At 42.7% G+C, this 21,945-nt stretch overlaps 1 protein-coding gene across 1 annotated transcript in view; it reads right to left on the bottom strand.

Annotated features, from left to right (window-relative positions):
* The window catches only part of LOC147692931 (inter-alpha-trypsin inhibitor heavy chain H3-like), a 316,366-nt gene extending 294,738 nt beyond the window's left edge, over positions 1 to 21,628 (bottom strand). Inside the window, exon 1 of the mRNA XM_086939189.1 lies at positions 21,555 to 21,628. The gene's annotated coding sequence lies outside the window, so the exon portion shown is untranslated. The remainder of the gene's footprint in view (positions 1 to 21,554) is intronic.
* Between the last annotated feature and the right edge of the window lie 317 nt (positions 21,629 to 21,945).

Raw genomic sequence — 21,945 nt, 5'->3', positions numbered from 1 at the left:
CAATTCCTGAAACTTAAATGGTTCCCAGTGCCGTGCAGCTCTAGGCTGGTTACTTACTCTGTAGACCTGCTGGGTCTTTATGTTATTGTCACTAATTGTCAGTTCTTCTCCACTGCTCTAGGCCGCTTGGCTGTAAGTCACGTAGCTATGAGTCATGAACCTCACAATGAGTACCCGCGTGGGGTCCTTCGTCTGTTTAAGTTAGACCCCCACGGTTCCACAGTTTAGTATTAGAGCTCCTAACATGTTGATTCTCCTGTTGTTCTTCACCCATTATGAATCCTGTGTCAACCATGGACGGTACTGCTGTCGCAGCTCCTAGGTTCGAGTTCTCTAGGGGAGGGGTGGGAGGGGTGAGTAAGAAGAGTGATAGGGGGAGTGGGGGGAGGGTTGAGGGAGGAGCGGGGGCATGGGGTAAATGTAACTTTGGTTGTTTCAGTTTTGTTCTGTTCAATTCCTTTGTTTTATACAGCGCAGTCATTAAAAGTTGTGCCACACAGGTGGCACGTAGCTAACCCGCGTGTTGCTCACACTATTGGCTACCACAAACTTACGACCTCTTACTGTTCAAATCCAGTCGTAAAGTGCCAGCACCTTCCTTGCGATGTCCACCGACTGAATGACTCAAAATAAGTCACTGGTAGAAAGCCTCAATGTAGTTTCTTTGAACGTCAAGGGTCTTAATCACCCGGTTAAACATAAAAAAAATCCTTGATTACTTAGCTAAATCCAAAGGCGATGTCATCCTATTACAGGAGACAAAATTGTCTAAAGAGGATGCAGCGTTCTTAATCAACATTGGATTTCGCACACCCTCTGCTCCTCCTCGGTTCACAAAAAGAGGGGAGTGATTACTCTAATTTCGAAAAAGTCAAACATCTCTATTACCTCACACACTCATGACGATGACGGCAGGTTGCTTGTGACGCACCTCAAGAGAGACGATGACCCCATTCATGTAGTAAAAATGTATGGACCTAACTCGAATACCCCGAAGTTCTGGGAATCCGTCTCATCTGCAATAGAAACCATCCCCCAAGATGAACTCTTAATTGTCGGTGGGGACTTCAACCTTCCCCTAGATCCCCTGCTTGACCGCCAATCCAATTGTGCATATCCCCCGTCACGTTCCCAAGATACTCTGACCCGTCTCTGTTCCAAATACAAAAGACTCATGGCGTCTACAACACCCAGATGGACGGGACTACACATTTTAATCTTCCCCTCACAACTCTTATTCGAGAATCGACTATATTTTAATCTCTAGCCCCTTCACACATCTCAAAGAGGAGACTGACATTGCCCCCAAACTGGTCTCAGCTCACTCTTTCATCCATACCAAACTAGCAGGCTCACACTCGATCCTCCCCCCGAAACGCTGGTGCTATAATGAAGACATCCTGTCCGACCCTGAAAATAAAACTAAGATAGAGAACGCCATCCAGGAGTTTTTTACCTTGAACATTTTGCCAGATTCAGACATCTCGGTCATCTGGGATACTTTTAAGGCCACAATCCGGGTGTTATCATTAACATCCGAGCACAAATGAATAAAAAACTGAACCGTGAGCTGGAAAACCTTGAGAAAGGTATTAAGGCACTAGAGATCTCCCACGCAGCAGAAATTGGTAATAAATCCACCCTTGACCGCCTCACCAAACTGAAGTACGAATATAATGCAATTCTAAGCAAAAGAGCAGAGGTATGGATAAACAAATTTAAGACACTAAAATTATGTGAGGGCAATAAGGCCAGGAAACTTCTTGCGTCCTACCTCAAGCATAAAATAAAACAATTTCACATTGCTTCCATCAAAAACCAGGCCAACATTACCCACACCATACACAACAACATCTTGCACACCTTCCAATCTTTTTATGAAGACCTCTACAAAAATAAATTGGTGTACGATTCTGCTGCATCTACCAATTACTTGAATTCATTAGACCTCCCTAAACTCTCCGAGGAGGACAGCTCCAAGTTGGGCTCCCCGTTCACTTTACAGGAAATCTCCAATTCTATCAAATCCCTTAAGAGCAACAAAGCCCCTGACCCTGACGGCTTCTCAGCCAGTTTTTATAAAGAGTTTGAGAGATCTGTTAGCCCGGTCCTCTTGAACCTTTTTCCAGTCCTTTATGTCCAAGGGTGCTGTCACTGATTCAATGAGCGAGGCCACCATTATCGTTATCCCGAAGGAAGGGAAAGACCATCTGTTAACAAAAAATTATCGTCCAATTTCCCTCATAAACTTAGATTGTAAAATCTACGCTAAAATCTTAGCCAACAGACTGAATATAATCCTCCCTAAGTTAATAAGTAATTCGCAGGTGGGTTTCCTCAAACACCGACTGTCCAACGATAATACGAGATTACTTTGCCATGTCTTAGAGAAAGCCAAAATAACCGCCACTCCTTCCGTTGCCATCACTCTCGACGCTGAAAAAGTGTTTGATAGAGTGTCATGGCTTTTTATACAACACTGTATGCAGACCTTTAATCTCGGGAAGCCCTATATTGACATGGTTATGGCTCTATACTCCTCCCCGTAAGCCCGAATTGCTATAAACGGCTCCCTTTCCGCTCCTTTTTGCTTAGAACGAGGCACCAGACAGGGCTGCCCCCTCTCTCCAGCCCTTTTCCTCCTGGCCCATGAACCCCTCTGAGCTGCCATAAAAAGTAACGAGAACATCAAGGGGGTGGAATTCGGTGACAGGCGGGTGAAATTGGCGGCATACGCTGATGACATCCTAGTGATCACCGAACAGCCAGACTCCTCCATTGAGGGCCTCATGTCCACCATAGAAACCTATTCCCTACATTCTGGTTATATTCTAATCCGGGATAAGTCTGAGGTTAAAGCGCTGAACATACTCGCTACCAAAGACATGTTGGGTAACTCTGGCCTGTTCTGGCAACAGGCTTCATTAAATACCTCGGGGTTGAATTTGGTAGCACTCTTGCTGAAACCCTTCAACGTAGCGAATAAATAACCTTAGATAAAATTAAAACGCAACTAGACGGGTGGTCCCCCCGCTTCCTTACCTGGTGGGGAAGAATCAAGACCATCAAAATGATGATTACCCCTCTAGTCAATTATCTAATCACCATGCTGCCCCTCACACTATCCCCGGAATTCCATCACAAATTAGACGCCGCACTCACAAACTTTCTGTGGAGAGGGAAAAAATCACGAATTAGTATAAAGAAACTTGCCTGGAAGAGTCTGCAGGTGGAGTCAACCTGGCGGACTTCAAAAGATACTAAACTGCGTTTCTTGCCAAACAGGGCTCCTACTGGCTAACTCCACCAGACGGCTACTCCCCCGTGTGGCTTGAGGGAGAGAACGCCCTCCTTGGGAATGTTGCCCCAGTGTCTGCCCTGTTCCCTAACTAAATTCAATCACCTGCTCGAGACCCATTTTTAGAAATACAAGAATAGCCCTTCTTAAAGTGGATAAGCTACTAGATGCCTCCATCCGTTGTTCACGATGGGAATCAATATGGCATAACACCACGGTGCTCTACAAAGGCAAAGCAATATGCAACCGCCTCTCGGTAGAAAAAGGCATTTTTTTCCCACACCAATTATAGGAAGGTGCATATCCCCTATCGTTCAAAGATCTTCAATCCAAATGTAACCTTAGCTCACCTGAATTCTACTCCTTCCTGCACAAAAAAACAGCAATCACCAAAGCGAATCTCTCTTCTGACCCTCCCTCCCTTCCGTCCTACTTCGCCAGACAAAACAGGCGAGGTCACCAGGTGTCATGGATCTATAAAGTCCTACGACCACAGCACTCCACTCTCACTGCTCATATCAAACAGTTTTGGACATCATGTTCCTCCTTCTCCATCTCAGACATGGATTGGGACAAAACATGGGATTCCTGCATGCGTCACAAAATCAGCTCCATATTATCCCAAACTAAATTCTGTCTTCTCCATAAAGCCTTTTGGATGCCGGTGCGTCTTTTTGCCCACAACATCAGGTCTGACGCTTTCTGCTGGAATTGTAACTGTGCAGAGGGTGACCTGGACCATCTTATTCTCCAATGTGAATGTGTTGCCCCATTCTGGGATAAAGTCTTTGAATTTACTGATAAAGTCTTATCTTTCTCCCCACCCAGGGAGCTACCATACCTAGTCTTTGGGTTTCTCAAAGCCAAGTCCCTCAACGACAATGATAGGGCATTACTTGACCTTTTACTCACCGCTGCTGTAAAGGTGGTCCTCAATAATTGGAAGGATACCCGTAAAGCTAATTATGCCTGATGGTTAAATTGGGTACTTAGTCTCCGTGGTGCCGACAACACAGCTCTTTTGCAATCCCCTTAGTGCCCCCCCCGCGCAGGCACGTGTGGACCACCCTTGACAACTATTTTAATGCCCACAAGCCTCCCTGAACCAACCCCTTGCTCCCTTGACCAACGACTCGCCACCTTGACCTCACATGCCACATTTGCTCTGTGGCGGGATTTGCCTTCTGCATAACTGAACATAATGCTGCTCACTTTCTTTCATGACAACACATTGTGGACCATTTGTGAGGTTAAACAGGGACCCCCTGAGTGAAATCAAATTCCTGGGTCAGGGCAAAGCAGTTTATGGCAAAGGTAAAAACCCAGGCAAAAACAATTGTAGATATCTGGCAAAAAATCCAATATAACAATATAAACACAAGGAAAAAGATAATATAACAAAATATTATGATGACATATAAAATTTAATAATATTGATAAAAATTGATATAAACATGTTCAATCATACAAAATAAATATACTTAAAATACAATAAAAGAGAGTTAAATGTTCAATCATAATAATCTCTAGTGTTCAGGGGAAAATTAGAACTTTGGTGGTTCCCAGAACTGATTGTAGGATCTGATGTCTGTCAACGCGTTTCGACACATACAATGTGTCTTCATCAGGACAATGTCAGCATAGTACTAAAATTCAGAAAATACGGTTAGTATTTTCTGAATTTTAGAACTACAATTGGCAATTCATTGTTCACAATAGAAAGAATTTAACAGAGTTCTCAGTGCAGCAGGGCATTAGAACTTGGTGCCACATCCTTTTAGACTAACTTTGGAATCTGCCAAGGGTGATTCTATACTTTTTTATGTTTTAAGCAGGCGGTAATCACGAGCACCAGAGTTAGTAAAAAGGGTATCCCCGGAAAATGGCCTCGTTGATTATCACTATAATCATGATATTCTAGATCTCCGATTTGCAGCTGTACCATCCATGATCCTTTGTATTCCCCACCAGCAAGTTCCCTCCTTTCCAGTAATAAGCAACTGTAATATCACACCACCCAGGTGCCGTGAAGGAAAGTTATATTCCGCTTGGTCAGTGAGCACAGTGTGCTCCTCCTTTTACTTTGTGGCTGACTAACAGTATATTCGGCGATCCTGCTGCCCAGTATCTGAAATCGCCATTGCCACCTGTCGGGTCCCTGTAGGGAGCTGCACCTAGGCTGCGCACCACCATCAACCTTTTTATTTTTGTACTGGTATACCCATGAAAGTGTCATGGGGACTAGTCTCGAGTTGTCACCGTATGGTTCTTTCGGTGGAACTGCTTGCTCTCAAAGCAAGTCTGCCTCTGCAGCCACACCATATAAAATGGCCATGGAAGCTAGCAGAAATGTGAAGCTCAAGCTGGGCCCCCAATGCAAAACTGTATACTTATATTCCAGACTTGCACGTGTTAATAATTTGTGAATTGTAAGAAGGGTATTCTATGTAATTGTTATGTTCTCTCGTAAGAATTCTTTACACTACTGTACTCCTGGCCTGCTGCACAGCTTTCAAAAGGGCCATAAATCATTGTTATGCCTCCTCAGTTATCCGGGTTTTCAATCAAAGGATTATTCCATTTATGATTTACCTGCGATCTCTATTCTGAATGCTCTTAAAGCGGTCTTGTGCACCACACAGTCATTTTGCAATCCAGCTTCGCTTTAGTCAGGAACTGACATAGGTCCTTGAGGCGACCAGGAAACCAAAGCAGAAAGCCTGTCACATCTCACAATAGATGAAAAACAGCTATTTGTATCCAACTGCACCATGCTGTTCATACTCTTTCAGAATAAAGCCAAGTGCGCCATCTGGAGGTGGCGTGGGGCACAGCGACAGGCTGGGAAAAAAAAGGACACTGAGCATTTCAGAAACAAGCCCACGAGTGCTGCGCGCGCGCATGCCACTGCGAGCATATGTTTTCAATTATCGCACCGTGTCTGGGCACGATAATTAAAAACATTTGGGCTTTGTGTGCACGTAACAGACACCAATAGGCCATGGGCAAAGCAATGCACCCGCCTTTGGCCTATTGTGTGCTCTGTTTTAAAAATACATGCACACAAAGCCCAATAGCGGAACTTAAAAGGAATCGCACACGCAAGAGCGTGTGCGATTCCAGTGTCCGTTTTCAGACCCCAGGCAAAAGAGCTCTCGCCCTGCGTGAGCACTGCTGCGCAGTGCAACGCAGGGAGCGAGCCCTAAAAAAACTGGAACACCCCCCCCCACACCACCACCCCCTGCAGGATTTACATACTATAATTACGCAGATGGGCAGTATAAATGATTCTCTCGCTTTTCCTCTAAAGTCCGTTTGAATACGTTCATGAGCTCTCCTTACATAATAGAGCGCTGTTTAAAGTCAGTATTTCAGATTTATTTGGGCACTAGTGGTGTTTGATGGCTTGATACAGGCAGTAATTATCTCTGGAGTGATTCATGGGTGTCCTTGATATACAACAAAATATGGTTTTATAATGATACATTGTAGTAGGTTATTGACTCTGGGATACAGTGTGGAGAGTTGGTGCCACTAGAAAGCAGCATGTAGTGTGGTCTGTGCGTTAGTTTCTTTGGGGTGCTTTGTAAGGTGTTTGGTTGGGACATTTGGACTGCCCTGTGGTGGATTAGGGTTCCTATGAAGCACAGCTATTATATGCAATGTGCTATGTTGCTCCATTTTATGTGATCTGTTCTAATCTTCTGAGAATTTGACAGATGTTGAACCCGCGCCCTAGAACAGCACATTGTGGTCAATATGTCCAAGAAAAGGTCTGTGCGACCTCTGACATATATGATAGTGTTAGTACTCATCTATGTACAACTATTAACACAATTTAGACATTGTCACTCTTCTTGCCCAATTCGTAATTGTAATGTGTCAAGTTTGTTCAAGAATCTCTGCTGTAAGGAACTGCTGACAATAAAGCAAAAAGAACAGATGATGTACAGAATGCTGAACAATGCAAACATTCACCCCCAGACACAAATCTGGGTTTAGTCCATCTTTTTTTTGCTCACCACGCTCCCCCAGTTGGGAACTAGCCATTTATAAATCAGACTCGACCTGGCTCCTCATGGGAACAGTCCAGCCCAAACTACCAAGCCCGATCCTCCCTGGACCGGAAACAGTCATCCTGGGACTATTTTTGGGGTATCACCCCTCATGAGCCAGGCTAGCTTGAATCCAGTGGCACAGTGAGCATGGGACCCATGTCTGGGCATACCTGGCGCACTTAGGGTGACATGGAGAGCAGAGTCAAGACTGATTTGCAAATGGCAGTGTTCAAACCGGGCTGGTGTGCAAAACAATGATGGATTAAACCCAGATCTGTGGCGGTGGTGAGTGCTTGATTTGTTCAGCATTCGTCTATCATCTGTCTGTTCTTTTTGACAGTAAGGCAAAGTCATCTTTTAAGTTAAATTATTAATATGTACAGAGTCAAACTTTAGTGGGCAACTGTAAACTTTACTTGACGTTTGTCGAAGGTCAACCATGTACAGACAGAACAAAACTGATGCAAAATGCAGCACTGCAGAACATTTTGGGAGACAGTCCTAATTAACTAGAGAGTTTCACTGTGACACAGGTATCATGGTGCACTCTCACAATTAGGTTGACTCAAGATGTTTCAATACTCCGTTAGGTCAGTGTCGCTAAGGTGCATTGGTAAACGGAGCTTTAGTGTCTTAGGTATGCAGCTGCATAGTGTGAGTGATAGCCACTCTGAGCCTGCAGAGTTAAGTGAATGTCCTCGTGTACTGTGTGCTTTACTGTTTTTCTTTTTACTCTTACCGTGCACTGCAGAATAGTGTTATCAACTTTAGATTGAAGTTGTGTATTGCCAGCTCTAATACATAGAGTAGTGCAGTGGTTTATTGTGTCCCTAGCATGCAGCGGTGTGTGTGTTCATATAATGCAGATCCCAATCACATTGTAATGGGTTTGTGCTCCTGTGGTTTTTACTACACCAATTGGGCAGTAAAGTGTAGCAGTTTGTAGCTGTGTGTGCCATTAGATGCAACACATTGGTAATGGTTGTATTACCTATGATTCAGCATAGAGTGAGCAGTACAGTGTTGTTGATTTGTGTTCATAGGATGAGTCCGTTTTTGTCTCCTTATGCTCCATTAATGCAGTGCAATGTGCTTGATTGTGTCCCTAGAACATACTGCTGTTTATTCATGAGTTATTAGACCTCTCAGCCTCAGAGTGGTCTTCCCCCTAAATGTTTGCCTTCGCCCTCCTATCTTGCTGAATCCATTTTTGTTAGCCTTAGGATTCTGGCACAGTACCTCTGCTAACCAGTGCTAAAGTGATTGTGCTCACTCCCTAAAACATGGTAAAATTGACATACACCTTATTGGTATATTTAATTTACTTATAAGTCCTTAGTAAATTGGTACACCCTTATACCCAGGGCCTGTAAATTAAATGCTACTATTAGGCATGCAGCACTTACTGTGCCACCCACTTAGGTAGCCCCTGAAAACAGGCCCCATACAGAATACAATTCGACTGGAAAGATAAGCTCCTTGCCAAGCCTTAAACTCCCTTATTCTTATAGATAGGTCACCCTTAAGTAGGGCCTAGGTAGCCCAAAGGGCAGGATGCATTGTAAATAAAATATTGGACATCTACTTTTAAGATTCACATTACCTAGTTGTAAAAAACTCACAAATTTGTTTTTACTACAATAAGGCCTACCTCTCCCATCGAATAACATTGGGTTGCCTTATTACACTAAATAAGTGCTAACTTTTGATTGGGAGCAGGTAGGAATTTCATGTTTGGTGTCTGAGAAACTGTAATTTTAAATCCTCTTTAATTGTAAATGTGGATTTTAAGTTACAATTTTGAAAATGTCACTTTTAGAAAGTTGTCATTTTCCTGCCCTAACTATCTGGTGCCTTCATTATTTTCCTCTGTGCCTGGGTGTAGTTGGCAGTTGAACTTTGTATTTCCTCCCCTACAGCAACACAATAGAGGGATTTTCTTGTCTTGATGTGCCATTATTGGCAGGATGGGGATCAGAGCTGGGCATAGCCCCACTTGAAAATCAATAGGCTGTGCAGTACCTTCACACACAATTTCATTCTTCATGCAGTCAGGCTGGGGCAGGGAGTGAGATGCTGGAAACTCCAAGTACTTTAAAGGGAATTATCTAGAAATTTCTCCTACTCAATGATGGCACTAGGTATAAAAATAGGACCCTCTGACCCACTCTTTAGTTCACATTCTTGGCCTGCAGAAGGACTCTTGGAGGACTGTCTGCTACTGTGGCCTACTATGTATTTCAGAAGACTGCTTGAGGGGAATGAAACCCTACTCAAGCAGCCACCACAATCCTAGTCACAAGCAAACCCCAAATTAACCTAGTAGCTTGGTACAGATTCAACAGGCTTAACTTAAGGCAACGTGTAAAGTATTTATGTAGTACCAAAACAACAGAAATCCAATCAGTACAAGCAGAGATATGCAATTTTGAAGATTTAAGTTAAAATCGCACCAAAAACCACAAAGCGTCAACTGTGGACATCTGGTCGCACTAGAACACGGCAAAGTCACAAGTTAAGGCCAATCTCAACGGAGCACGGGCCATCTACAGGGGCCCAGTTAGGCCCATTGAATAAAAGAGCCTTAGTTCCTGGTTGCAAAGAGTTGCGTAGTCCCACATCGACGATGCATCACACAGCTGTGGCGATGCGCCGGTTCCGAGGGCCTGTGAGTCGGCAATGCTTGGACCTGCCTCCCTGTTGAGGATCCCATTGACAAGGGCTTGTAATGTGAAGTGTAGCCTCAAGGCTGTGCCACGCAGCTAAGGAGATGCGTTGGATATGAAGGGCTGCAAGGGGGGGTCCTGTGCTGTTGTCAAGGCTCCCATTGAGGCTTGCAATACCAGGGCCTGCATCAGGCATGCCTTGCGCAGTGGCAGTTCTGGTGGGGCTGTGAGGCTGCAATGCTAAGTCCTTGCATTGGGAGAGTCTATGCAGCAGAGGCGATGCATCATTTCTGCTATGGGTCCCACCGCGCGGCAGAGGATAGGCAACGGTTCTGCTGGATCAGAGATGAGCTGGCAGAGAGCCATTAAGGCCCACTTCCAAGGGTGCAGGACTGGGCTAGCAGGCTAGGACTCACTGATGGCAAAGTTCAGGTACACAGGTCCAGATGTGTACTGATGAGTTGGTGTCTCAAGTCAAATATTTATACCTGGTGCCTCTTTTGAAGTGGGAGAAGCTTCTAGAGGTTTCCCTTTTAAGTACTTTACCTAGTCATGTGTTCCAGTGACAGGCTGCAAGCACTACATAGATCAGGCAGGCAAATGCCAACTTTCCAAAACTGCAAATTTCAAAAGTGTAATTAAAAATCTGACTTTACCATGAGAATGCATTTTTCTTACAATTCCAAAGACACCAAACATGAACTGGTTATCTGTTCCCATTTGGAAGCTACAGCTTATTAAATGCAATAAGACAACTCCAGTATTATCCTATGAGACAGGTAGGTCTTGTAATAGTGAAAACAAATGTAAGAGTTTTTCACTATCAGGACATGTAAAACTTAAAAGCACATGCCTTCTTTTTAAATACACTGCAACCTGCAACCTGCACTCTGGGCTCTCCAGGAAATACCCTAGGGTGACATATATGCATTACAAAGAAAGATTTGTGCCTGGCAAAAGGGTCTTTTGCCAGGTCGAAATGGCGGTTTAAAACTGCACACACAGGCTGCAATAGCAGACCTGAGACATGTTTAAAGGGGTACTGAAGTGGGTGGCACAATCAGTGCTGCAGTACAACTAGTAGCGTTGAATTTAGAGGCCCTGGGCACAGGTAGCGCCACTTTATTAGGGACTTGCATGTGAATTAAGGGCTTCATTTATGAAAACTGTTGCATCGCTGCGTGAAAACAGTGATGCAACAGTTTTCACTGCACCCTCCTTGTGACACAATGGATGCACCGTATCCATGTCGCAAGGAGTTAGATACGTCAGTATTTCTGATTTATCTCAATGAGCAGTAATGACGCATTACATTACTACAGTGTGTCGCAAAAGTTAAGCACTTCCAGCAATCTGTGATTACACATGGGAAAGTCCCATGTTAAATATGCCTGCATCAGTCCAACATCTGCTGTGAGGCAGGTGTAAGATTTTGATTCAGTGGCGTCCTAGAAGTGGTGCAGTGAAATCTGACAGATTTCACTCCGCCACTTCTACTAGGCTTTTTACAGGAGAACGCCCACCCTGCACACAGTTTACCTGACGCAGGTATAATCTAGTGCAGGGCTTTACAAAGTGGCTCATCTGCTTAGATGCGTCACTTTACAAAATAGGGCACAACATGGCGCAATTTTTACCCATCCGGTGCGTTACAAAAAGGGACGCAACAGCGACGCAAAAGTGTCACAAGGCCTCATAAATAAGGTCCTGAATGTGCCAGTTGAGTATAAGCCAATTCTGCCGTGTTTTAAGAAGGGAGCACATGCCCTTTAGCATTGGTTAGCAGTGTTAAATTGTGTAGAATTCTAAAAGTCAACAAAAACAGGCTAAGGACAGTGAAGGCAAAAATTATGGGGATGACCCTGCGGAAAGGGCCATGGCCAACAATTCCGAAATCTGAGTGTAACCTGGATGCCATTTCAAGAGCACAGCAATGTACACAATCTATCAGCAGAGATCAGTAATTAAAAGGATGACACTTAAAAAAAAAATTGCATCCCTATTGGACCCAAGACATCTTCAAATTTGGACCACACTAACCCCTGTCCTATTCCCCACCTCATCACTTCTATGACCTTCTGTCAATCCTGCCTATGAGGCCCATTTTATTAAAATGCTAGTAATGTAACACCTTCTCCACTGTGAAAAATCAGTCAATAGTACATGTGTGTGACCAAACACCACCTTCTTAGCTTTTGGATGCAGCTACCTCCAGAGCGCAGGCTCCTGCATGTATCTGGAGAGCGTGCACCCCTGCCTCGAGCATAGCAAGCATTCTAGATTTGATCATAGCCTCAGCACACATGGCCATCATGATAAACAGACAAAATATCGACTACATAATATCGAATGGACATAATATCGAGTACAAAATATAAGCTGGACAGAATATCAAATGGACAGAATATAGACATCAAAAATATCGTTTTGAAGGTAAGAAATGTAATATCAAATTTTAAAATATAGATAGTCAAAATATCGAAGTGCATAATATAGGTTAAGAAAAACATCAAACTTTTAATAATATCGAATTTTTTATAGTGTATTTTATGTGTTAAAAGTGTTCATTTATGTTACATTGTAATTTAATTAATTAATTTAATGTTATTTAAATTTTGCGTAATTTAATTCGGTAGCGGGTTGTCAGTTTATAAGGGAATAGGGTGGGAAGTAATTTAATTTTAATTAATTAAATATGTAAATGTATTTATTGGTATTTGTTTATAATTAATTGTTAATTAATTTTTATTTTGTAATTAATTACATTTTAATTGCCAATTAATTTTATTTAATTGATTAATTGATAATTAAGTTAATTTAACCAATTTAATTTCTGTAGCGGGTTGTGGGTTTATAGGGGAGTAGGGTGGGAAGTAATTTAATTATAATTAATTAAATATGTTAACTTATGTAGTGTAATTTAATTATAATTAATTAAATATGTAAATGTATTTATTGGTATTTGTTCATAATTAATTGTTATTTAATTTTTATTTTGTAATTAATTACATTTTAATTGCCAATTAATTTTATTTAATTGATTAATTGATAATTATGTTAATTTAACTAATTTAATTTCTGTAGCAGGTTGTGGGTTCATAGGGGAGTAGGGTGGGAAGTAATTTAATTATAATTAATTAAAAATGTTAATTTATGTAGTGTAATTTCATTTTAATTAATTGAATATGTAAATGTATTTATTGGTATTTGTTTATAATTAATTGTTAATTATTTTTATTTGGTAATTAATTATATTTTAATTACCAATTAATTTTATTTAATTGATTAATTGATAATTAGGTTAATTTAAGTAATTTAATGTCTGTAGCGGGTTGTGGGTTCATAGGGGAATAGGGTGGGAAGTAATTTAATTATAACTAATTACATATGTTAATTTGTTTTCTTTATTTATTAGATTTTAATTGTTAAGTAACTGTTTAATTACTAATTAATTAATTGTTAATTTGTAATTAATTAGTATCAATAGATAACTAATTGTAATGATTAAATTAAATTAGTATAAGTAATTAGTTAATTATTATATTATATTAAAGTGGTAATTACTTTTAATTAATTTTTTATAGATATTAATATATATATTTTTAAATAATATATGAAGTATCTACTTTCCCTACTGTTGCACTCACTGGAGTGGGAATAGTAATTTTTACCCCTACGCTATCCAACGCTTTCCCTACTGTTGCACTTTCTGCGCTCTGTGCCCCTCCCTTACCAGGACCGCCCTCGGCTGAGTATCGACGCCGAGGGCTGGGAATAGAACTTGGCGGCCATATTAGGTGTGGGCCAGGCCAATCGCGCGCTCTAACAGCGCTATATAAACGAACGGTCATGACTCCGCTGAGCGGACGCGTACAGCGGACGCGCCGGACCTGCGCCGGAGTCGTGCGCGCACAGTCGGGCTTAGGGCCCAAGACTCTTGATATCTATACCCCATGCCCTATAACATACTCCCGCTCGCATTTACTTACGCTCAATAGGACACTCCCATCACCTTGCAGCCATTCGATTGACCTTGGTCTCGGTCCCCCCTCCTGTAATAACTGCCCTTTCAGTACCACTGAGGCCATTATTAAAACCATGCCAGCACAAAACTGTAAGACAGTAGACACTGCTCTAAAGATGGCACTAGTTAATTGCCGTTCCTTACCAAAGCACTCAACAGAAATAGCTCTATTGATCGAAGATCTAAACGTGGACGTTTTGTTTCTAACAGAAACGTGGCTTGGCCCGTCCTCCGGTCCCGACATTACCCAGGCCCTACCTGCTGGATACCTAATCCAACATAGAGATCGAGAAATTAAAGTTGGCGGAGGGATCGCCATTTTATATAGGGAACATCTAACCTGTCGCCTGACTAACACGACTATCCTAGACTGTGAGAGCACACTATTCTCTATCTCCTATTCTCCAGAACTTTCAATCTCCGGTCTCTTAATCTATCGTCCCCCCGGCCAGGTTGGCCAATTTATTGAAGGACTAATCGAAACTATTCTGGACTCAGCCACTATGGTATCTAATTTTATAGTGTTAGGAGACTTGAATCTCCATTTTAACAACCCTTTGGACACTATTGCTATGGAATTAATCAAAGACCTAGCTGCATGCCAACTCAACTTGATTGTCCAACACCCTACTCACTCTAAAGGCAACCTTTTAGACCCAATATTCGCCAATGTCGCGAACTTGTCTACATCCGCACCTTATTCTATCCTTTGGTCAGACCACATGGTAGTACCATTCTTATGGAAAATTAACAGACCTTGTACCAATCAACCCCTTCATAAAACTCTAGGCAGGCGATGGACAAAATTAGAGCCCAGTGATTGGATAGACTCGCTGAAGCAGAACGAACCTATAAACAATCAAAATATCGACAAGGCCAACACAGATTTTAATCAATGGATAGAACAATCATTAGACAGTGTGCTTCCTAAAACACGCATCTCTAAGAAAAAAGGTCCGAACAAACAGCCCTGGTTCAATTCAGAGCTTAAACAGGAGTGCAAACGAGAAGAAAGACAATGGCGAAAACTTTTTGACGAGGAGAAAAAAATTAAATACAAACTCTCAATCAAGAAATACAAGATGGCACTCAACGCAGCCAAATCCACTTTCTATGCCGAAAAAGTTGAGAACTCTACCAACGCTCCGAGAGAAATGTTTAGAATAGTAAAAACGCTGATTAAGGGCCCTGACCCCCCTACATCTGAACTTTCACCGGAAGAATCTGGTGCTCGTTGCAACGAACTAGCAAATTTCTTTGCCACGAAGATTGAAAAAATTCTACTTTCCCTTCCCCCACCCCCAGTAGTAGAGTTCAATCCTCCATTGAGGGATGATATGAATTCTACCTCACCTCATCTAGCATTTTTTCACCCTCTCAGTGATGACCTTTTCCCTTCCCTTTTCAATTCCATAAAGAGTGGTTCCCCTCTTGACCCTGCCCCTATGTCTATCCTGAAATTGGTCCTCCCCCATGTTAGTAGAAACATCATTGATCTTGTTAACACCTCCTTGGACTCCGGGATAGTACCTCAAGATTGGAAATTAGCCATGCTAAAGGCCCTGTTAAAAAAACCAAATCTTAATCCTGACGACTTCTCTAATTACCGCCCCATTTCCCTCCTCCCCGGTATCAGCAAGCTTGCTGAAAAGTGGGTCAATAAACAACTGGCATCCTATTTGGAGTCTCAAAACCTGCTACATCCCACACAAACAGGTTTCCGAAAAGGACAGGGAACTGAAACAGCTTTGTTGAGGGTGGTTGAGGTATCCAGGAGGATTCTGGATGCAGGTGGCAGCGCGGTCATTATCCTCCTGGACCTCAGCGCCGCCTTTGACACGGTTAATCACCGTGTCCTTCTTGCCCGTCTAGAAAGAATTGGAGTTACAGGTAAAGCTCTTGAATGGCTTGAATCTTTTCTTAGCAATAGATTCTTCAAGGTCTTCTCAGATACCAACTGCTCCCTTCCAATACCATTACAGTGTGGGGTACCACAGGGCTCCTCCCTTAGCCCCACACTGTTTAATGTGTACATGGCCCCCTTGGCAGAGGTAGTAGCCCCCTTCGGAATCCAACTGGTGAGCTACGCTGATGACACCCAGCTAGTAGTCTCCCTCACCCAGACAGACTCCCCTCAGAACAATCTTTGTAGCTGCCTGGGTGAAGTCGCAGAATGGATGGATGCCTCCCATCTAAAACTGAATGGAGGAAAAACCGAGCTGATGTTGCTCGGAAGAAAGGCCACCTCTATGTGGCCCTCCTGCATGGGACCCGGACCTACCCCCAAAACGGAGATAAAAACCCTAGGGTTTTGGCTCGATACGGAGCTTTCTTTTAAAACTCAGGTAAAAAAGACAGTGGCTACGTGCTTCGGTCTAATAAAAACCATTCGTAAAATTCTTCCCCAGCTACCTGAAACTGCGAAGAAAACCATAGTCCAGTCCCTCATCTTATCGAGGCTGGACTATGGGAATGCTCTCTACTTAGGAGCCCCCACCTCAGTCAACCGTCAATTGCAGATAGCTCAAAATTCCGCAGCAAGGCTACTCACCTGAACCAGCCGCCGTACCACCGCAGCCCCCGCATTAAGGGCCTTACATTGGCTCCCAATAAAAGAGCGAATCCATTTTAAAACTCTCTGTCTGGTCCATAAAACTCTCTATGGGAACGGCCCCCCCATTCTGAAGGATATGATCAGACCATACATTCCATCCAGGCACCTTCGCTCTAACCAACAAAATCTCCTTATAACACCCAGGACCAACAAAGCCCGATCTGGGGACCGCCTTTTCTCCCGAAATGCAGCAAAGCTGTGGAATGCCCTACCGCTTTCACTTCGCTTAGAACCCAGCCTGCTGGTGTTCCGAAAACAGCTAAAAACAGCATTGTTTCCTAGGCCATAAACAAGCCTTCTCCATCTTTCAACTTCTGCATCACCCTTCTATTTAACATCAAGCGCTGTGATGCTTCCGAGTAGCCATGCGCTATATAAGAGCCTTTCAATTTCAATTTCAATTTCAATTCTGGAGTGGGAATAGTAATTTTAACCCCTACGCTATCCAACGCTTTCCCTACTATTGCACTCTTTGGAGTGGGAATAGTAATTTTTACCCCTACGCTATCCAACGCTTTCCCTACTGTTGCACTCTCTGGAGTGGGAATAGTAATTTTTACCCCTACGCTATCCAATGCTTTCCCTACTGTTGCACTCTCTGGAGTGGGAATAGTAAGTTTTACCCCTACGCTATCCAACGGTGTCCTTACTGTTGCACTCTCTGGAGTGGGAATAGTAATTTTTACCCCTACGCTATCCAACGCTTTCCCTACTGTTGCACTCTCTGGAGTGGGAATAGTAATTTTTACCCCTACGCTATCCAACGCTTTCCCTACTGTTGCACTCTCTGGAGTGGGAATAGTAATGTTTACCCCTACGCTATCCAACGCTTTCCCTACTGTTGCAGTCTCTGGAGTGGGAATAGTAATTTTACACTTCCGCTATCCTACGGTAATAATATAGGATATTTTTTAATTATAGTATGTTACTATATATATATGTTTTAACAAATATGATTGTAAAAAAATAATGTATAACTTAAATCAGTATTTTATTTATTATAAGGTAATTTAAGTATTTTTAAGTATATTTTAGAAAATATTTTTTAATAATAATTTAATTTAACATTGTTTTTAATAAAGTCGATATTTTTACAAACTATATTTTTGTAAACGATATTTTTTACTCTATATTTTTGTACTTACCTGTTTGTAGATACAAAGTCGATATTCTGTCTGTCGATATTTTGACGCCGATATTTTTGGTAGTCAATATTATGTGCCTCGATATTATGTCATTGATCCGGCAATCATGCATGCTTGCAGCAAGCCTTTATTGTGACACAGATTTCGATCCAAACCTCAGCTTAGGGATATGGAGGAGCACACCATGTGCACCCCTCTTACTGCACATGAGTTAGCAGCAAATTGGTGTAATAGAGTGCACATAGTTGTGGAAAAGATAGTCCTGTATAGACTAGAAAGGTATTATTTACCTTTCTCTGTCGTGGAGTATCACTTACTAGCCTCTCCTGCACTTTTTTAATTTGCTTGCTAGTCTCCAAAAAGTGGGTCTTTTGCCCATTCCATGTGGCACATGGATTCTGCAAGTGTATGTATTACTTCTGTGTATAGAGGATGCATGCTGAGAGTATGTCACAAGTTGCTATGTCCAAACTGGAATTCATTTTCTTTTCCCATGTCCAAGTGGTAATTAGGAGGAAGGATGGAGTGAGCCCCAGACATCAATGTGAATTGGCTCCTCCATGTGGTCTTTTGTATACATCAGACTTTTGGGTGTGCAAAAGAGACCCCTTTGATGTTTAGAGGGTCCCACCTGCCATTTTCTGCTCCATTGTTCACTGGAAGAGCTACTTCCACAAGCTAATATATAGTTAGCAGGTCTCTCTCTCTCTCTCTCTCTCTCTCTGTCTCTCTCTCTAGCTCGCTCTCTCTCTCTTCCCTCCGCTCCACCCCCCCAACCCCCTATCCCTCCCAACAGGAAACTATCGGCTCCACTGCACCTTCCTGCTGACACCTGAAAACAAAGACTATGGCTAGATCAGTTCGAGTGGAATAAGCAAAGGACAGTAACTGCCCAGGCCCGGTCTCAGAGTTGGCTCTTGTAAAAGTCAAAATACTGAATACAGCTTCAGTACCACCAACTCCCTGGTAAGGTTTGGGACCAAAAACTTGGGGATTTCTAACAGCCTGCCAGAGAAGTTTAAACATTGGAACGGATAATTCCAGCGATGCGGTTGAACTTGAGGCAGGTATGCCAAGGAACCCTCACGACGGATTGCTGTGTTCCCGGTTGTGGACGTTTAAACCCCCTCACGGCGCCCCGCTATACTGACTTCAATTTTCTCTGTTTGTCCACATTGACCTTTTCTGGTATGAAATAATCTTTTCATCACGGATCGAGAACTGTTTCAATACGTTCAGGATGTTCTTTCTCATTGCACGTCCGATACATTAAAACGACCCGAGTTACCCTGATAGTTCCAAGCACAGCCGGGTTGGAAGTATCACCGGCTGAGCGACAATCCAGACATTCTTCGTCTTTATACAGCCCTGAAGAAGTCGCAGAACTATTTTCCAAATGCGACGAAACACGTGTCAGCTAGTTTTTCTTCTGATCATTGACTTTTAAGAGGAATTAAAAGGCTGAACATTTCGCAACATCTCTGAAGATATTTCCTTCCTTTGATGTTTTTTATACTGTTGTGCTTGTATATTTTGACATACTGTGTAAACCTACTATTTATGTGTGCCTAGGTCATTGTTTGTACTGTGAGGGTTTTACCCACGCGTAATTGGGGGATAATAGAGCTTATCCCCTCTCCTAGTTGCACCATACTGAATGTATATCCTTTCAGACTTTGTGCGTATATTAAGCAGAGCGCCTAGGAATTTCCCTGACCAATAAAAACCCTTCCTTTGAGTTTCTCCAGCCTGCCAGAGAAGGCTGTCTTGACCCTCCTTCTAGGAAAAGAGCTCACCAACAGCTCAAGATAGAGGATTTGGAGGTACCTTTGTACAAGGAAAATTCTGCTTAGAAGAGGAGGGTCAGAGAAGGAGCTGAAGCAGGACAAACCAAAGCCGTCCACTGCAAATCTGGGCAAGGACCTTTACCACTCTGTCGAGGGTGAGGTCTGGATGCCGCGAGAGCCTTGGAGTGATCCTATAGCTTCTGCTGAAGCATCAGCCCCTGTGACCTGAGGGTGCCAAGGAACCCGACCCTGTGTAAGTTCCACCAGAATGATCAAGCGGTGCCAGAGAGTCCTGATCACATCCTGCATTCTTTCTACAAAAGAGCCTGAGTGCCAGGGAGTGTGCTATACAGATGGAGGGGACTTCAGCCAGGTCAAAGTACTCAATGCTCTGAAGCGGGGTAGGGACTTAACTTGAATGGGGGTGAGATTTGCGATTGGCCTTAAGAAGATCCCTAGTGCCAATATCCATCAGTCTGCAGACCAGTCACAATCTCGTGTTCATCCTGTAGCTGGTCTGCTGCTGCTCACCTGAGCCAGTGCACTAATCGCAGTCTGTGAATACAGCATTCGGGGCTAGATGTATCAAGCCGTTTGCCATTCGCAAAGGCCGGAATTCGCAGAATTCTGGTGTTTTGCGAATCGCAACGGTCTTTTCGCATGTTTTGGCATGTAACAAAAATTTGCAAAATAAGGAATCGCACAAATTTGCGATTCCTTATTTTGCTTAAGCATTGAAGGAATCACAATTTTGCGATTCCTTAAATGCTATGTATGTAGCATTTTGGAATTGCGAATTTAGGTTAAGAAATTGCAAATTACCACCAACTTGTAGTTGGTGGTAATTTGCAAACTCTTTTAAAAATGCACAATTTGGCATTTGTGAAGGTGGCATGGGACGCACATACATGCCCATAGGGCATGTATGTGCGCCATATGCACAGACATGTACATTTCAGGGGTGCAGCAGGGTGTACTTGAGACACCCCTGCACCCTTGAAATTATTCTCAATTTCCGATTAGCAAATTGCGAATTGCAAATTGAGAATTATTTCCCAATCATTCATATGGGCCTCCTGTCCCATAGGAATGAATGGGAAATTATTCCTTAAATGCGAATTCGCAAATTGCGAATTCGCAAATTGCGAATTCGCAAATAAGGAAGATTAAGAAATCGCTAAAAAATAGCGATTTTCTACATACATCCCATTTTGCGATTTCTAAATAGCGATTCCTTAAAAATCTCTATTTAGAAATCGCAAAAGGGTATGTTGATACATCTACCCCTTGGACTCTGGAGCATAAACTGCACCCTCGCCTGGTGGGCCCTCTGGAGGCATCCACCACCCGCAGCAACATGCTGCCCGGTAACCCAAGAACACCTGAGTTTCTGCTGGTGCTGACAAAATTAAGCAGAATGAAATATACTGTGCAAGAGAGATCTGTTTGCATTCAAGACACTAAACCAGGAGCTAATCTTTGTCAATTTCCTTTCATGTACACAAGTGCATTTGAGTCAAAGGACTACAAATCTGCGGGGACTAAAGTGTTGTGTACTGTAGAGAATCGAGAAATACACTTCGCAAAACGTCACGCTATTTCTAAAAAATGTAAAAAGATAATAAATACATGAAAATAACAAAAAACAAAACCTCCGCCTGATTATGCAATACCAATACAAATTAAACTATACACAGTGAAAAAGAATACGGTAAGAATGTGACAGTATAATTACAGCCCATGTCCTTCAAAGAAATTGCTTAATTGTCAAAGCCACCATAAATTGACAAATACTGCTATTCTCCTTAACAGTTCCAAAAACGGAGACAACCATAAAGGTACGTAACTAGAAGATAAAAACAATTTTGCATCAGGAGAAATGCATTTAAAAATTAAACTTCACAAACATGTTTAGATCAGGCTTAGATTGCAAAACAAGAGAGCAAAATATGGAACACCTACCAGACGTCACCTCTTCGTCTCTGCTTCAGACAGCCTGCTGTCGACTGTACCAGGCAGGCTGGGTCGGAACCAATACTATGATTGCCAATTTCCCAGAGGATATGAGAGGCCCTCTGTTGCTCCCCTCCTTCCCCCCAGCTCCAAGTTTGGCAGAGAGTTCCTTAACTTCTGGGAACGCATAAAAACAAACTTAAGCTGCCGGAACTGCTGGCCCCAGGGATATAAAACTACTCTAACATTCAAAAACTTTCACTATTAACCGTTTAACTTTCTGCGTATGTTTTTATTATTTTTTGTTTAGCTTTTGTTCTGAGGGGATTTTATGGGAGGCGGGCTTAAATCCAGGGGGTTTCTGGAGCACTTGGAAGAGAGTGGAACATTGCATGTGGCG

This window comes from Lissotriton vulgaris, chromosome 9 (genome assembly GCF_964263255.1).
Source record: "Lissotriton vulgaris chromosome 9, aLisVul1.2, whole genome shotgun sequence".
Lineage (NCBI taxonomy): Eukaryota > Metazoa > Chordata > Amphibia > Caudata > Salamandridae > Lissotriton > Lissotriton vulgaris.
This window is presented reverse-complemented; position numbering and strand designations above follow the sequence as displayed.